This window comes from Vanellus vanellus (assembly GCF_965231255.1).
Source record: "Vanellus vanellus genome assembly, chromosome: 8".
In the NCBI taxonomy this organism is placed as follows: domain Eukaryota; kingdom Metazoa; phylum Chordata; class Aves; order Charadriiformes; family Charadriidae; genus Vanellus; species Vanellus vanellus.
Genome location: NC_138913.1, coordinates 3548249 through 3566487, shown reverse-complemented (window position 1 = coordinate 3566487; position 18239 = coordinate 3548249).

The following is an 18239-nucleotide window of genomic DNA, read 5'->3' as shown; positions in this document are numbered from 1 at the left end:
CATGGAAATTCAAAATGGCCTCAGAAATGCAAGAGACGATCCTGGCCCTGAAAACCATCCTTCTTCCCCTGAATATTCAGGTAGTCATCTCACAGATGTACCCCACGAGAACTGTACCAGATCCAGCCAAAGAGGATGTAATCATAACTATTTTTACATGGCATAAGTCTCCTCTTTGATATTTTTTTAAGAACGCTGATAAAGCACTTCAAAGAGATACATGCAGTCATGCTTATCCTGCCTTCTCAACACAGTGTGTATCCTGAGAGCTGCAGAAGGACAGAAAATTCTGCGTATTTTTAGCTGTCATTTATATTTCTCTCTCTGCATGGGATTAAGGAAGTTTCTCCTTCTTCTGAGAAAAATGAAAGTGCCGAGAATAAAACTGCAAAATCAACAACCAACATCTGCTCAACTAATATTACTGAAAGAATCCATTTCCCAGAGGGATTAACAACAACTGCATAAGCATGGATCAATATTGATATAGTCAAATTATCCAGATGCATGCAGAGAATCATTTGCTGCTCCTGAAGATAAATTTTAAAACTTAATAAATGTAATTCCGCATTACTGAATGAAGACACTCGGTATGGGTGTGAATACTTCTAACCTCAATAAAGGAAGGAATGTGAATGCTAATACTCTAGCTGAGCTTTAAAATTTTATTTTCAAAGATATTATGAAAAAATTATTTTGTACCTTGCTTTAGTGTTTCCAAACATATCAGCAACCTTCATGGACTAGGAAACCAAAAAACAAGTTATGAAAATCTAGCATCACAGATGACAACGCAGATTCTCTCAATCCTGAGCACATCCAAAGCACATATGAGTCAATTTTTGTCAGAATCAGGCCCGCTCAACTAGAGAGAAGTCAATGATGTGGGAATCAAGACGCAATTAGGTAGCATTTATGTCAAGTGGCCTTAGTTTAAGTATTAGCTCACCACTTTTTCACTCACAAACTACTTAACTAATGTTGTGGAAGTTATGGACTGTTGACTGCACTTTTGCTTACCGAGGGATGCTGATACTTTACAATTTGAAGAGCAAATTAATTATGGAGGAACAAAACCAGGTTTGTACCTAAATTAAATAGATTTTTTTACCTATAACTTTTTTCTCCAATTTAATTATAGCTAAATTGTATCATCGCTAAATTAATGTTCAGCCCAATTAGTTTTCCAATTCTTGCTTCAAGAATAAATACTATTTGCCTTCCAGGAGCACTAAACTATAGAAACTGCTTGAAATTATATCTTTTTAAAAGTGTTTGCTACCTACTTCTAATTAAAACCATTCATCACTCGAATATCATTTGGGTTTTCTTTGGGTTTTGGTGTTGGTTTTTTTTTTGTTATTGTTCTGATAAACATTCCAGACTAAGCCTAATATACTTACTTTTTAGCAAGTAAATGCTTTGCTTTCTTGGGATGAACTGTGAACGTCTACCAGACCAGGGGCATCCAGCACCTTAATGCTCTGGAAGAAAAGCCTCTTGGAGGTCTCCAGAGCGTGCACCCAAGCAGACCTGCTTCAACTGGAGCATGTCCAGAGGAGAGCCACGAGGATGATCCGAGGGCTGGAGCACCTCTCCTACGAGGAGAGGCTGAAAGAGTTGGGGCTGTTCAGCCTGGAGAAGAGAAGGCTCCGGGGAGATCTTCTTGCGGCCTTCCAGTCCCTAAAGGGGGCCTACAGGAGAGATGGGGAAGGACATTTTACTGGGGCATGTAGCAATAGGACGAGGGGGAATGGCTTTAAACTGGAAGAGGACAGGTTCAGATTGAACATTAGGAAGAAGTTTTTCACTGTGAGGGTGGTGCGGCACTGGAAGAGGTTTCCCAGAGAGGTTGTTGAAGCCCCATCCCTGGAGGCATTCAAGGCCAGGCTGGACGTGGCCTTGGGCAACCTGGTCTAGTGGGAGGTGTCCCTGCCTATGGCAGAGGCATTGGAATGCAATGATCTTCAAGGTCCCTTCCAACCTAAACCATTCTATGATTCTATGATAACTACCCGGCGCTCGTCCCCATGGGACGTTCCTCTCTGTGCAGCTTCTACACCTCTGGTCTCTCACCGTTCGCCACTACTGCATGTGCACTAGCTAATGAAGACCTAATGAACGGTTTGCTGACCTTGCTACCTACCAAGATTATAATCATTGCAAAGAAAAGGTCAGGAGTGCCCAAATCCTCTGTCATCAGCTGCCCTGCACATCTCCCTGGCAGATTCATGCCCAAATTTTCATCAACACTGGGGCACTTCTGTATAGAAATTGCAATGCCCAACGTCAAAGCCAGCATCTCAGTTTCCAAAGTTGGTTGTGCTCTTAGTGGCAGTCAAGTGGTTTTAATTTAAATGGCTTTAAATTTAGTATCTAATGAAATTAAATTTTGCATTTTAACTTTCATGGAATTTAAATGGCCGTGTCTGGATTGCACAAAGTGCTTCAGCGGCCACTTTCCGAGATGGAAAACTAAGATCTAAAACTGAGATCAGGCTATTGAAACGGTTAGGCGCTGCGATACTTTGTGGAAAACATCTTGCATATACCTTGAATAATATGAATCATCTTCCTTCATGAAGGAAACAGAGGCCTGCAGGAGAAAAACAATGAACACATAATACATATTCTAAGCAGTTTTGGAACAGCATTTGAGAAAAATCCCTTTTATTTTGAAAGGAGACAAACCTTGATGTGGTTATACCACAGAGCACTTTTTAAAAGAAAAGCAGTTTCTGCATGCTGGGCCTGATCTGGCAATTCCCTTTATGTCTGCCAAAGGCAGAAAAGTTCCCAAACGCTGCAGAATCAGGCACTCAAAAAAATGTCCCTATTAGCACCCATGCCAGCTTCTTCTAAAAGGCTCTGTCATCTAAAACTGTAGAACTTGCTGCCTTAAAAACAACATGTACCTCTGCTAATGGTCAAGTTATGAAAAGGAATTTAAAAGCAAAAACGTCAAAGAAAGGAAGATTTCTAAAAACCTCATGAGCTTTCACCTTCCTCAAAGCCTGGAGCTGCACAAATTACTGATGAAGTTATATTCTGGAAAGGTTAGAAGATGTGAGAAGTATTTCTACTCACAGTTTTTCTATCACTTAGTTATCTGTTAGGGGTGGTTTTTTTCTTTCTTTTTTTTTTTTTTTTTTTTTTTTAAATCAGACTTCCCTGCTTCTTTCTTGGGAATTCATTCTGCAGCGAACAGACAAGCAGAGAGCTGCCTTTTAAGCCCAAGAAGGTGCGAAGATAGTATCTGGGGCATCTGGGATGGGTCAGCAAAGATGCGACCAGGAGATCCGAACAGGAGCGCTCGGGTTGAGGCACCCGCTCAGGCGCAGCCCACAGCCCCTCTCCTGCTCCGTGTTCGCTCCTGGGAGGCAGCCCCCATCCGTGGCAGGAGGGATGTACCGCCCGCAGGCAGCACGCGCCCAACTGGGCGATGGCAAACAGCACTTGCCATTGAGGAGTTCTGTCACAGAAAGCTTCTTTCGTGAGCCTGTCCCAGGAGGACCTCCATCCCCATTCGAAGTTGAAACAACGGATTTCGTTTACTGATCCCAAAGCTCTGCTTTGCCTAAAGACTGCAAATATTGGGATTTTATGACAACCTGAGATTTCTGTCTTTAAGCCTCCTGCTAAAGCCAACAAACTGAAACAAGCATTTGCATTGGCTCTGTTTTCTCGAGTCTCCTGAGTTTTTGAGCCTGTTTTTATTTAGATATGCACAGAAGAAAAATACAGCTCCAGCTTTTAATCCATTGCTGCAGTGCCTACAATCACTCTTCCACTCTTAATACCCAACAAGAAACCACAAACTGCTTGCAAAGGAAACCGCTTCTTGCCAAGCCCTTGACTTTCCCATCAGTGTCCCATCGTCCATCGCCATCAACACCTTCCAGTGCTGCTCTCACCTCAGTATTTATTGGAAAAGTTTTCATGGAAGTGCAAAAACCAGAAACACTTTTTAAGTTCACTTTCAGAGACATAAGCTGTAAAAAAAGAGTGTCATTAATGTAGTGGCTAGAAAAAAAACGCCAACAAGCTTATGTAAAGCAAAATATTTGGGTTTGCTACTTATAGTAAGCTGTTACCTCTTTATAACAACCTAGATGGACCCAATCCATCACAGCTTATACCAATACATATTTTTCATACCAAGCCAGCCAGAATTGCCAAGGGAGAGAAATCAAACTCCACCACGTTGGACTTCCCCATCTCCACCTTCTCCTGTTCTCCAAAGGCCCAACATCTGCAACATTTCCACGAGGACATTGGGGCCATCAGCAAGTGATGAGTGGAACTTAAGCAAGTGAGCATGAGCAAGTAAAGTGGAACATAGCACGCGCCTAAGCTGTTTGTATGCCTGTTACAACAGCCCTGAAGACCCAACCCAGTGGGCTAAAATTCCAGTAAAACAACATAAAATTGTACAGGCACCGTCCCAGTAACGCCTTGCGCACGCACCAGCTGCGTACCACCACTGTGACATACTGTCGGCAGTGAGAGCTGGCTCCTCTTTCAGGGGCAGGAAAGTCCTCCACAGTAACTCTGAATTAAAAACAAACAATGCTATTCAAGAAATTATAGTCAGTTTTGGAAGCTGCAACCATTAATTACTTCTGTGGTTTTGTGGGTTTAAGTTTTTAAACACAGCACCAGAGTGCTTAAAGATCCTCCTGATTAAATAATTCAAAATGTTTGCACTATATAACATGTTTGAAGGGGAGAGAAAACTATGCTAAACACTTTGAATTCACAAGCAAGCGCCTCATTAACATGCCACGATATCAAATATTTATTACCTTCTCCACTGTAATGAGCTCATTTAAGACAAATGTGAGAAAACCCCATCTCGTATTAGTGTTGCCAATGTTTTATTCATGGGCACTCTAATATTCACTTTAGGCCACACCAAAATATAAACATGCAATTAATATTTCATTAATGAGCAAGTAAAATCTATTTCTCTGGCTTGCGCGGGCTTATTTCATTCCAGAAAAGACAAAGTAGGGGAGGTGCGCTGTGACGCTGCAGCACGCGCTGCCCTGAGAGGGGAACAAGCAATATTCGGTTATTAGAAACCTCTTTATCCTTCCCAGATTTGCTCGGAGAAGCACAGCCTTGCTGTTTCCACAGGAGTTTTCTCTGTTGGAAAAATCTGCTGGTTTTTTCCAGGAAAACAAGAGTAGCTGGTTATAAGGGCCCGGTAAGAGATTAAACGCACCCTGGGGACGTTTCTCTGCTTGCTCTACAGCACGCAGTGAGGAGAGGGACTGTCATGGCACGGGAACGAGCTGGGGACATGCCGGGTCGTCCAAGTTAATGGTTTAACCGCTGTAAGCAACCTACGTGTAAAATATTGATGGGCTCGTACCTGCGCTGCAGATGTTAGCTCTTGAGAGCAATCCAACCCCCGGATCAACGCCGGGATTCGCAGCGATGCCGTTGAGTGAGGTTTGGGTCAGCGAGCATCAAACTCTGTGCCACCGCCTCCCTCGGTGACCATGTCTGCGTAACCCCAGAGAGCTCATCATCCCCTGTCCCTCCCTGGGTCCAGGTGTCAGACAGAGCTCCTCTCTCCTCCTGACACGTCCCCAGCAGTCTCAGCATCACCCAGGCATTGTTTTCTCTCTCAGTTCAGTGGGGGAATACTTCAGGTATGTTTCTCTGAGACCACCACCCCATCCACACCTCTATTCCGGATTAAACACTGGATTTTTTTTTTTTTTTTTTTTTTTTTCCACATGGCATGCCATGTTTTTCTGGCAGGGATCTGAGCTGCAGCTTTCCTAAATTGGGCGGTAGATTAGCTGAAGTTTGTTTGAGAAAGTGCCATTGCTCACACATCCAACACTTCTGCCTTTTCCCTACACTTATTTTTCCTTTCAGCAACAATAACTATAACCTCTTACTAGGTACACCAGTAAGATAAACACTCACCAGCGCTTATTTGCCCAGAATTGCCAAAACATACATTCATGAATAGGAAATCTCACGTAAATGCAAACTCTTCGCACCTCTCCTCCCAGGGACGATTACCAGAGGCAGTGCAGCTGTGCTCCTGGAGCTGGGGGTCAGGTCGCCTCTTTCCCTTCAGTTCACCGGTCTCAGGATATACATCTCAAACAGAGTTAACAAAAACCTCTTGACTTCCGGGGTCTAATCCAGCAGCCTCTGGAGGAAGCTGTGATACTCAATTTGACTTCAACAAGCTTCTGTTGAGCATTACACCTCGCCTCTTGTCCACAGTTTGCACATCAATTAAATGCTGAGTGCTCTCACCAGCAGCCTGGCTCGACAGGAATGACTTGAAGAGCAGTACAAACCCTCGTGATCCCACCTGTAACCGGGGCTGCTCAGCAAAAGCGTGTTTGGGGTGAAGCTTGCCTTCCTCGGCTTTACCTGCTCAAGTGCTCTGTCTCTGCTGGCTGGGTTTCTCAGGTCCAGCCTTCAAAGGGCTGCCCGTCTCCATCGTGCGTGGTCACCCTCAAAGGGCTGCCCGTCTCCATCGTGCGTGGTCACCCTCAAAGGGCTGCCCGTCTCCATCGTGCGTGGTCACCCTCAAAGGGCTGCCCGTCTCCATCGTGCATGGTCACCCTCAAAGGGCTGCCCCCCTTCACCATGCATGGTGACCTTCAAAGGGCTGCCCCTCTCCATCACACATAGTGCACCAGGGCTGCCAAGAGCCACTCTCCAGAGACACGGTGTGAGGTTGGGATGCTGCTGCCTTGTTCTAATGATTTTCCACAGCTCTGATAATATGAAACTTGTGGAACTACTTTTTCTTCCCCTTATATGACTCTCACGCTCAAGGTAACATGGATAAAATACACCAGTGAAGCATTAGTCAGCGTAGATGGTCCTCAGCTAGAACAAAACAAGTCTGAGATGCTCTCAGGTTAGGTGGCACATTTCTGTGGCCAGGCAGCAGGCGTGGGATGAGGAACCTGTCCTATACACACAGCGTGGGCTGAGGATACACGAGAGTAACTACCATAGACTGTTCTCCCTGGTAAGTAAATTAAACACAATACATAATCACAAGTTTCATCTTCTTTGATTCACTAAGCTACACCTAGATCTTAGAGGACCTTTGCACACAGAGAGGACTACTACTATGATAACACCAATGCAGAAAGATTGAGAATTGCATATCTTTCTGACAGGATTTGTAAGACTAGGCAATCTGTAGATCACGGCCAAAAGTCATTATTTCATGTATGTATAGACAAATGGGGATAGAATAAATTCTGAGACCTGTTTTCAGAGCTACTAGGTGCTAGGTAGCTTGTTTTATCATTAAGTCTTACTGCTAAAAGTAACAATGCCAAATATTATTAAGGGTCGAGAAAATGATCAGCTGTTCTGATCAGTGTGAGATACCCTTGGGTGAGATTGATTTACAGGGTGGTACAAATCAACAGGAACAAATCAACAGAAAATTCACATAGGCGCAAGACTACCCACCCTCTCCCCCTCAAAACATATTGGTCAGGATTGATAATCTTCGCCTGGTTTTGCTGAGTGCAGAGCAGCTAGCGTTCAGCAGAAGTACAGCCGAAATCCTCACAGAAAAGAAAATATCACCCAATCCATTTCTGAAGTGGACTGAGTGATGAGGATGTGCGTATCTGACAGAAGACCGAACCTGAAATGCATGCCCGCACTCAAAAGGAATCATTTGCTGCCAAACACGGTCATACACATTTGCAAATGGAGCTGGAAACTTGCCCACCTCATTCTGGGAGCCGAAGTCTTGTTGTTGCTGAAGAAGGGGAAAAAAAAAACCAAACCCAAAACAAAACTCCTTCGGTTGAAGTAGCAGCGTCCATATCTCTGAACCAATGAGATTAGGAAATGTAATTCAGGAAGAGTTTAGGACAGATCTACATACAACTCTCACTGGGCAAAATAGATACAGTCCAAGGAAGGTGAAACTTCTCCAAGCAGATGAATGATTGCCATCACTTCATGGAGCTGAGGGGAAATATTAGTCATTCTCAGTGTACTTCATACTAAAAATGAAGAAGAAAATGCTTTGATTAAACAGTAAATTTGTAAGGATTTGACGTCGCATAATGAATAATGCATCGGTCCCTGGCTTTGGGAAATCCTGACTCCTAGACCCAAATTCACAAAGAGGTACATGGATAAAAAGCTTTTACTTCTGACTTGACAGGTCGAAAATTTAACAGACATCTTCAGAGCTCCTTGGTTGCCAAGTGGATACTTTTTAGTTAGTGAAACTTCAGAAGTTCTGGTGACCAACATTTGCGACCTACTGAACTGATAAATGAAGTTTCAAAATTGCATTACTATGCCATCTGAAGACTATTTTGTTGCGTTCTGTCTTTTTGGCATGTCCATCCGCTTGGGAATGTTGGATTTCCCCCTAGCAGCTAAGTATGCCAAGAGCATAAAGAGTACTTATTCTGCTACGCTTATCCAACTGCAGACAATTTTTCCGAACGATTAGTACGTTTTTGTTTTTTTTCTCATGCCTCTCACAGGAGATGTTTGTCTACATAACCAATACAAGAACAGTGCGAGTTAACGAAGGGCTTACGACCTCTTTTGAGCTGTTGAGAGAGGCTACAGACATAGGATATGTGACCCTACTGCTGCTGTTATGTTGAACCTCATTAAAGGTAGGTATGGAAGAGTGGGACCACAACTCTTCACTTTCCTTCCTACATTAGCCAAGTTCATGAGAATTATCACAACTTGACATCAACAGCAATTCAAACAGCAATAACGACTCTCATGAAAATCTAAATGCGAATTCATTGCATCTTCCATTCCTATAACGTAAATCTGTCCTCTTGATCCAACCAGAGCACAGCTTCTCAGTAATACATACCAAAGACCCGCAATGACTCCATTAACATCCGTCAGACAAAGAAAACATCAGAAACTGAAACTGGGCCATTAGTCATTTGGTCTAGATGCAGGTAAAGGGAGGCGGGGGAAGGGGAGGAAAAAAAAGAATATAGAATGTTTTGACAGGATAAAAGCCTCCTCCTTTGGAAACAAATGTGTCTGCTTCACTTTGATGCTTATTTCTGATAAACGTCCCAGCTTTGCCTCCACATGTGTCTGGCAGCAGGACCATTATCCTGTGACAAGGTCCTATTCTACGGGTATCATCTTAGCAGAGACAATACGATCAATTCAAAAACACCAAGAGGCACAATTTGCCTCAATGAACGTGACAAACACAGGAAATAACCACCAGCCCCAGTCCAGGGAAGGGTGTACAACGTAAGAATTCCAATGTACAGGTTTTACAAAAGGGAGTGTAATTAGCTACAATATTTTCTTTATAGGGTTACTGCGTACAAACAAGTATTGCCATAATTCTTCTGACAGGATTTTTTCTCCCCGGTTCCTCAAATAAAACCAGTGGCTTTACACCCATCGTATTAGCGTAAGGGTTTTTAATCACAAACGTGCATAACCACAGAGCTTCTACCGACTGAAAGAACATTTCGCACAGGTCTGCATTGGTTTTTGGAAAGCGGAGAAAGGAGATGCATTTAGCGAAGCAAATTCCAGCTGCCGATAACATGCATTGTTATGCATGAATCATTCTAACAAGGTGCATGCTTTGGTGACCAGGCGTGCTTTTAAGCTCGAGAAAATCCAATTTAGAAACCAATGAAAAATTCATTGTCCTTCAGGGTAAATTTGACTATGGAATGATCTTCCAGAGGGGAGTTTACAACGCCAAACTAAGTCCTAAGAAAACACTGGGAAGCATCTCTCTGAGAAAGTTGCGAGCAAGGTACTTAATTTTGTGAATATCCCCCCCCCAATTCCTAACATTAGGCCATTGTCCCAAATGCAGCTAAAGTGCCCTTTTGACCTAAAATATAAAAAAAAAATCCAAAGGGCGTGGGGGTGCAGCTAGAGACTCCATAAAGTCCTCTAGACCCTCAGATGTTGCCACAGATCTGTGTAGAAAGTTCATAAATAGGAAGTAGTATAAAAACCTTAAACTAATTAGAGAGAGTCTGCCCTGCAGTTCACCTCTGTCTCAACACCCATCACGCTGCCTCTTTCATTTTCTCATAATTCTCCTTGCAAGCTCGCAAGGTCTTTCTTCAAAAGCCGAAGGAAATCTGTTCACTTCTTTGAGCTAAATTTTGTTCAAGAAGGTGTGAAGTAAAATCAAAAGCTGCCAGGTAATCAGGTTGCATATTGCCATACCTACTGATGCTGCTTAAATAACCTAACTGTATTCCTCAAATTAATTTCTCTAGTCCGTGTCCAAATTCATTTGAAGTCACTAGAAACATTACCGTCAGCTGCAACAGGTTTTGACTCCTGCGCACTTGTAGAATTTCTGTATTAATTGTGGAGTTTTTCTGAAGACAAAATCATCTTTTCTGGCAACAGCAAACAGCCCACTCTTGAGAAAGTTGGAGTGTCACAGCTCAGTAAGTGTGTCAAACGAAGAGCACCTACTCACCTGCATCCACACCACCGAATGCGTCTGCATCTGCCCCTGTTTACTTTAGGAGCTTTTTCCCCTGGAAGTTCAGCTCCCACTTCAGAAAATTAATGGGATGGTTTCACCTCATCCCTTACCCTGTGGCAGGAGTCCCTTTTGATAACATTCTACTCCATTGGCATTTTGACAAATTAATCAACGGGCCGGTGGAAAAAAGCAGCACTTTTCAATACTTCTGGCAGTATATTGCTGCTGGTAGTCAGCTTGTTACCTCTTCTGTGTCGATGTGATTTCTGAGATTGACATTGAGGATTGGCTCTCACCTTGGGGCTGAAAGACAGTGGGTGATGCTGGGGGTTACCATCCAGAAAGACTTAAAGTTCAAAGCAGACGTTCATCTCAGGTGATGAAGTGCTCTCACCTCTTTTACGGCAGCCCCAGGAGATGTGATGCTCTCGGAGCCAGCAGGGGAGACGCACCAACCCCCAGCCTTTATTCTACACACTAACACAACCACAAACTGAAAGACAAAGACCAGGAAAAAACAACACATTGCATTCAGCCTCAGCTCATGCGAGAACTGCGACATTCTCACCACCCTCTTCCCAAACTCAGTGTGCCCAAAGGCTGCAGCAGTGTCCCAGTGGGCTGCAGCTCTCAGCATACAGCCAGCAACCCCGCAAGCCCCTGCCACAGCTTCACGTTCTACCTCAAGGACTCACCCAGGTGGTGACAGCTCCACTCATGACAACATGAAATGTAAATGACAAAACTGTCCCACTTTTTCCCAAAACTGTCAAGCAGCTTAAGGGTAAAGCTAGAAACAGAACCGAAGTCTCCAAATTCAGTGGGCCAGTTCTAGATCATAGAATCATAGAATGGTTTGGGTGGGAAGGGACTTTAAAGCCCCCCCAGTCCCCCCCCTGCCCTGGGCAGGGACACCTCCCCCCAGCCCAGGTTGCTCCCAGCCCCGTCCAACCCGGCCTTGAACACCTCCAGGGATGGGGCAGCCACAGCTTCTCGGGGCACCCTGCGCCAGGGGCTCACTGCCCTCACAGCAAAGAATTTCTTCCTGATATCTCATCTCAATCTCCCCTCTTTCAGTTTAAACCATTCCCCCTCGTCCCATGGCTCCCCTCCCTGATCCAGAGTCCCTCCCCAGCTCTCCTGGAGCCTCTTTAGGCAGTGGAAGGGTTTCGGAGGTCTCCCCGGAGCCTTCTCTTCTCCAGGCTGACCCCCCCACCTCTCCCAGCCTGCCCTCCCAGCAGAGGGGCTCCAGCGCTCTTACCATAGATTTCTCAATTCTAAATGCTTAAGCAATAAGCCAAGCACAGCGCACTATTCACAGCCCTAGACCAGAGGTAGCAACCACGAGGTTTTACAAACTCTCTTTAGGGATGTCTCCTCTGTCTTGTGACATTCTAATTTTTTTAGTGGTCCTGTTTTTCAAATTTTGCTCTAATTCCAAGTCTTAAAACTAGTTTGTTGGTTTTTTGTTTGTGTTTTTTTTTTTTTTAAATGAACTCTAAGGGATTCTCCCCAATTCTTAAATAGTTTAGGTAGGCTTGGTTAGCTTGAGCTACTGGGAGAGAAAACATCTGCTCCAAGATTAAAAATTAAGTCACAAAAATTGGCAAAGACTCCTACCTATAAGCAGCTGCTCTTTTTTGAATGGCCATCTCATAGTATTACACTTTAAGGGTCCTTCAAAATCCCACATTCCTGCCTTTCACTCCCCACTGAGGTTAAACTGGAGTTCATAAAAAGAACAAATAAAATCTGGCATAACATTACATTCATTAAAGTTAAGTGTCACTTTCTTCCCTTATTGATTTAGACCAGTGTAACCCCATCAACTTAATCTTAGTTATTATTCCTGTTAATCACAAATGCTAGTGGAAGCAGAATCAAGCCCTAGGGGTTCTTAATTAATTTTTTTTAATCAGTTTTGCTAATACGACTCAGTTGAATGAGTTTCAGTAAGCCACACAGAGAGTCCAGGCAGCTTCCAGACAAACTTGTCTTTCTTACACGAAACTCCTCTGGGATGGATGCAGCCAAATTGGTAGCTGCTGAGACTGGACATATTCGTACTCCCAAGGGAAAATTTACAACCACTGTACATTGGCCCTAGTTTTCTCCAGCAGTATTTGCTGGAGGCAGTGCTACAGAGGTGAATATTTCAGAGATTTAGAAGATAGAGGGGAAGCTGCTGAACATTAAAGCCCGGGACAAAGGAATAGAGAGTCAAGGGGTAAAAGAATGATATAGGACTATTTTTGTCTTGGAAAAGGTCACTATGAAAGTTGAACTAAAATGAGTAGCCACAACACAGAACAGCCCCAGGATACTTCAAGAAAGGGTTATTCAATGCAGTGTCAAACTACACATATACTTGCTGGGAAGCAAGGTCGTACCTCCTGTGAGACTTCTTTGGGAAAAACTGATTCATTGTTTTAATGTAAATACCGACATTAAGAGAGATCTAGAAAAACGCTTAGAGCTCGTCACGCAGCCTTCGGGCAGCTCTTCTGAAGTCGACCTCTTTCAAGCAAGAACCTTACCTCCTCCACCAAAAAACTGTTGTAAGAACCACACAAGGGCAGACTCCAAGTTTCACTAACACCATCCGCACTGACTTTCCTTAAAGCACATTAGTAAAGAGTGATAAATACAACAGCAAAGAGAACTTAGATTTCTAATAGTTCAAGCTCATAAAGCGTTTTGCACAGAAAACCACTGCAGAGCTGTTACCCAAAGCACACAGGAGGCTCCTGTGTATAAAGCATTGTCAAACAAAGGACACCGTCTGCAATTCAAATTGAACAGTAAAAAACCTTGAATCCCTATTTTATTTGCTTAGAAACCTTACTGAGACCTCCTCAGCAACAAATTTCAGTCGTTTAACAAGGGGCCAGAATCTGTGGGTCTTCTACTGAGCAATATTTACTCATGTAAGAGGCACAGTCACATTCAAATTTAATCAGAGTGAGAGCAAATCAAGCAACAAGCCAAATAGGAAAGTCTGCAGCTTCTGGTGGAAATAGCACATAATGCCCATTTTTGACTGCAGTAGCAATATAAAGAGTTATTTCAAGTTAATTTCATTTGCTCTTTTGAGACCGCAAACCAGAAATACTCTCATAATTTTTGTACTTTGTCATCATTTGGCTGTTCTTCAAAAATGACAACAGTAATCCTTTCAATATAATTGGTTATCGTTCAGAAAAAGCAACTAGATAAACATTTCTTTGTAAATATTTAGTTCAAAAGGACAAAATGATAGAAAATATTTTGGAATAGTTGCTTTCGATGTTGAGCCCCTTTCAAAAATTCTTTTGAAAAACCCTCTTTGCTCGTATATATTCAATATAATATTTCTGTTTATAACGTTAGCATAACAACTCCAAATTAAACCAGTAACCTTGTCAAGCTTTTCATAAACAGAAGGTAACTGCACAGATACATGCAGAGAAAGGGAGACGCTGTGCGTGTGCGAACACTACTTTGAGCAGCGTTATTGCTATAGTAAGGTTTCCTTCCATAGAGCATCCCTTGGGTAAGGAAGCTGCGAGCCATCAGGACAGCTCAATATTTTTAATGTTTCCTAAATGCGGAATTTAATAGCAAACCATGGTAGTGGAGCACCCAACCAGCCTCTTTCTTCAAGGAGGAGTTTAGTTCTTAAACAAAAACGTTTTGGTTCAAGTGAAACAAAAGCAGCTCTTCCTTTTTTAAGGTCTTTCCCTGATCAAATACCTTTATCGGGTTCCATTTTATCAACCTCTCACCATATATCTTAAACATTTTGCTGGATTATTTGTGGCTGGAGGTGTGGATATCAGGCAACCAAGTACTAACTCCTGGATTCCAAGACCACATCTGGCCTTCCAGGCCACATCTGGAAGGCATCTAATTACACTTGGGGTAAAGCTGAATCTTTCCATGCCCTTTCTATCCTGAAGTGACCTTCCCATTTTGCCGTCCCATAAAGGCAGCCCTGGCGGAAGCTATGGGAAGAATTATAGAACCGTCTAGGTTGGAAGGGACCTCTAAGGTCATCAAGTCGAACCACCAACCTAACAGTGCCAAGTCCACCACTAAACCATGTCCCTCAGCACCGTATCTACCCATCTTTTAAATACCTCCGGAGATGGCGATTAATACTGTCAGATGTAGCTATTTCTGCTTTTGTAGCTCTGCGTGTGCAACATAATCACTCTGAGAATGTAAACCCCCCAGGTAGGACGCAGTGAAACCTACCCTCGAGAGCTGCACTTCTGGGACAGGGGCTTGTCTGTGCTCAGGGGGTCCAAACCAGCGTCACCAAATCAGCCGGGATTCAGAGACCCTCTCACAAGAACAGTCTGCAATTCACATCCAGACCCTGCCCAAAATAAAATAAACAAACAAATAAACAAGAAACCTACAGAATCATTTATATTTTTGTCATTCTAAGCCCAGATTGAAGACATTCAGATTTTTGGACCGGTGTTTGGTTTTAATGTTGTGCAGCAGAAATACCGCGACGTTCTTGCAGGGGCTGCAGACACATTTTGCAGGAAGCAGGTTGTTCTCACAGAGGGAGCCCAGGGACCAGGACACCCCTGGGCCCCATCGCTGAGCACCCCACAGGGCTCCAGGAACAACAAAGTGGTGAACAGGGACTATTTACTACAACTTTATGTCATTTTTCACTTTTTTTTCCTCCCCCCACTTTTTTCTCTCTTCTTTTATTTTTTCTTTACGTTTGTTAGCTAATTAGCACCTCACGCAGTCTTATGGTTTAGAAATTTCAAAGATGGATTTAATTAAGCTAAATTGTAAAGTGCTTTAAATTGCATTTTTGCTTTTTTTTGTTTTGCAAGGAATACTTCTCTATAAATAATCCCGTCGCATGTTTCTGTCTTTTTCTCACAGCATTTCTCATAAAAGAGCAGCTGAACAAAATAGGGGAGAAATTTGTTGACTTTTATACAGTATTTGGTAACGGCCAGTCCTGAAAAAAAGTAAAACTAAAATTAAAAAAAGATGCCAACCCACCCCCTGAGCTTCTAAGTATGCTGCCCTCCGATCGGTTGAGTTTCCGCCCTCATACAGAGTCAGGTCTGCCACCAAGCTGTGGATTTCTGACACTCAGATTTGTCTGGAAACCTCACCAGTTTACCAGGAGCTCTGCACAGAACAGGAGAGGCACAGCTCTGTTTGGCCACAGGCGTGACTGCATACCAGTCCAGGGTGAAAGCAAGGAGACTTCAGACGTAAGTCCTGGAAAGCGGAAAGATTAATCAAACCACTCTGTTCCTGTTGGCTTTGACAAGTGACCGTTTTCCAAAAGACCATTCCATCAAAAATTGTCAAACACAATCTGCACCTGACACTCTAAAATCTTCAGTCAATTAAGGGTCAATCAACTACCAGTCTTGAGCCACATTTTACCGAAATCTGCAAAATCTAGCTTGTATTCTAACATAAATAGAAGGTTTTCATATATTTTTATATATTTTGGTGCATGACCACAGAAAATGGGTCCAGAAGTTCAGCATCTATTGGCAGGAGGGTAAATTTTACCTTTATGCGCGCAGCCATGTGCTAGATCAGCCGTGATTTAAGTGCAGGCACTTGCATGGGAAATCAAACTCTCTCAGGCTCTGAGACAGGTCATTAATTGACATTTCTTCCCTTGCTGAACCGTCACTTTGTGCAGGGCCCCTGCGTTCCTTTTGCACTGAGTACCCTTTTTCCTTTCCTTGGAAACGGCTCCAAAATTCCCATTTGGAGCGGACAGAAAGGTGCATTGCTAACGCGCGCTTTTCACAAACTTATAACCTCTTCTAGAGATGCATCCATCAGAGTAACAGTCCCCATCTTCACTGGCGAGAAGACATCAGCCACAAAACTGTGCTTCAAAAGCACTTAAAACTTTAGCCATATGTTTATAAACTTGGTTTTGCTAATTCTTTTTAAAGAAAAAAAAAAGTACAAAAAAAAAGGCATCCGGAAGTTAACAGCTGTTCCAGCTACAAAGGTATTTCACACACTGAGAACCTGCTTACGCACAGCTATTATCCTGTTTACATAGGCAAAAATCTGGTTTCCTAATTAGCACTGGGAGGCGTGTAAAGCAAGCTAGATGCTGCCTGGCCAGTATTCACAAGACTGCAAGTTTACAGCGTTTGTTTGGGTCTTTTTTTTTTCCCCCCTAAGGAAAGGCTCTTCATGAAATGAATCCTCCTACATTAAAATAACGACTTGACACATGGTTCATCAAAATGCCTCCACAATGAAATGCTTCTTTTTCTGTTCTGCTTAATTAAATCCGACTGTGAAATATATAATTCCAAAAAACTCGCTTTAAGTATTAATTAGCTGGTGGACAAAATGCAAAAACCCCCACTCAAAGCAATAAAGACTACTCACTAATCTAATGGGATTCAGTAAAATAAGACCCGTCAAAACTTTAAAGTCAATGTTAACGTGGAGTAGCGCTACAGCATATTTCTGTTGACATAAATTCAGTTGCTAATAATTTTCTCATTAAAAATAAACAGATCATCATTTCCACAGAAGCCTCTGGATGCTGGGGGTATTTTAAGAAAGGGTGGAGTTGTGTCCTGGTAGCCTGGGTTTGTGGGTAACAGAGACACGCAGGAGTTACAACAGTTTAAAACAATCAAACATTCTTCTTATTTCTCCACTCTGGGGGAATTTACTTTGCTATTCATTTTCTATTCCCTCTGCTAAAACCCTTTGTTGCCGCGCTAGAAATGAATTATCAACAGCTGCTTTCCCGGTTTGTTGAGACCATCTCCCGTCCCATTCAGCCAACCTCACGATCGTTTCCTTGTCTTAGGCGATGAGGTCTCTGAACTCTCAGTTTCAGGGAGATCACCCAATGGATTCATTTACGTGTCCTCTGAACTGCCCCATCCACCACCACAGAGATATTTCCCCAGCTTCTGGTGCACGCGGAGAAGGGCATCCCGGAGAATACCTTAGAAGCACAACGTTCTCATTCAAACATTTTGCAAACAGTACCTGTGCTGGTAGGGCTGGACTGTAGTGAGACCAAAGTCCAAGGAGAAATGGGGAAAAAAAGAGCACCCAAAGCTTCTACAAATTTCCAGAACAGTCTGGTGAACTCTGACACTATTCACAGATTGAACTTTTTGTTCAGAGGATGTAGGCACTAATAACTATCCATTTAAAAAAAATAAAAAAGGGGGGGGGGGGGGGGAGATTTTCAATCCTGTATTACAGCAGTGAAGGTTTAGGACTTGTCAGGTGTCTCCATTCCTTCCCGCAGCATGAGTTGTGCCACTCCTAGGGTCCCACGTATACCCAAAAGGGACTCGATAAGAAAAGAACTTCAAGAAGAAGTCAAGAGAAGAAAAATGGGTTCATAAACTCTGATGGATCGAGTTCAAGTAGTTTATCAACAGCGCGGGGATAAAAACGGTTGTGGTTCAAGCTGTTAAAAAAATTGTAGTGGGCACTTCTTAATGTGCCGTTCAGCACGGCACCGACTGAGCTAAGATGTCGCTGGGCTCTGGATGAATTATTAGCTAAAATGCCCAACACCCACTGCCATAAACACAAGAAACTAAGACATATCCTTGACCAGCTCACCCTGGAACGCATTTAAGTTTTGAAACTCACTGTATAGGTACAGCTCCTTAACCCTCAGGTTCTAAAACTGAATTGACATGCGAGGCACCAGGTGTACAAATCAACTTATGAACATAGTATTTTCAAAGAATATAGTAAATTTGCCTATTTTAAA